The following is a 683-nucleotide window of genomic DNA, read 5'->3' on the forward strand; positions in this document are numbered from 1 at the left end:
AAAAAAATGGTAGAAGTGATAGCTATTTCGGAAATCACCACATTTCCAAATCAGACTTCTTTCAGTAGGATTCGAACCGACGATCCCACTAACTCAGCCAGCTGCATACGCACTGTGCTAAGTTAGCCTTGTAAATTATCGTTGCTTTTTCCTTTAAATATATTTTAACTGAATATTTTATTAAAAATACCTTTACAAACCTATTTTCCTTACTAGCGTAAATTTTTGTTTACTTTAACATTTGACACTCCTCCTCGTGTTCGAAAGTATAATCGATAAAACTATGTTGGACACCAAAAAGTTATCGGTTTAATCTGAGATATTTTTAATTATAATTTTGCATGGCTAATCTCTTTTTCTAATAACAGATTAGGGAGCTAAGCTCGAAAATTAGAATAATCTTTTTATATGTAAAGCTATTATTAGGCGATTCAGTTACTTACATATAAATGTAGGTTCGGTTAGAAATTAAACATTAATTTCACTTAATTTTATTCATTTTGCTGATTTAATGTTTTTATTCATTTTCATTTTTAATTCCTTTAATACATGAAATTATCGGTATGATTGATAAAATATACTTGTATATACTTGTGACTCAAGGGCGTTAAAATATCTTGGAAACACCGCATCAGTTATTGCTTTTGAGCTTATAGTTTGAGCATCTCTATTTGTGTATATTC

Source organism: Rhagoletis pomonella, unplaced genomic scaffold, assembly GCF_013731165.1.
Source record: "Rhagoletis pomonella isolate Grant_MI unplaced genomic scaffold, Rhpom_1.0 Rhpom_scaffold_00003, whole genome shotgun sequence".
Classification (NCBI taxonomy): Eukaryota; Metazoa; Arthropoda; class Insecta; order Diptera; family Tephritidae; genus Rhagoletis; species Rhagoletis pomonella.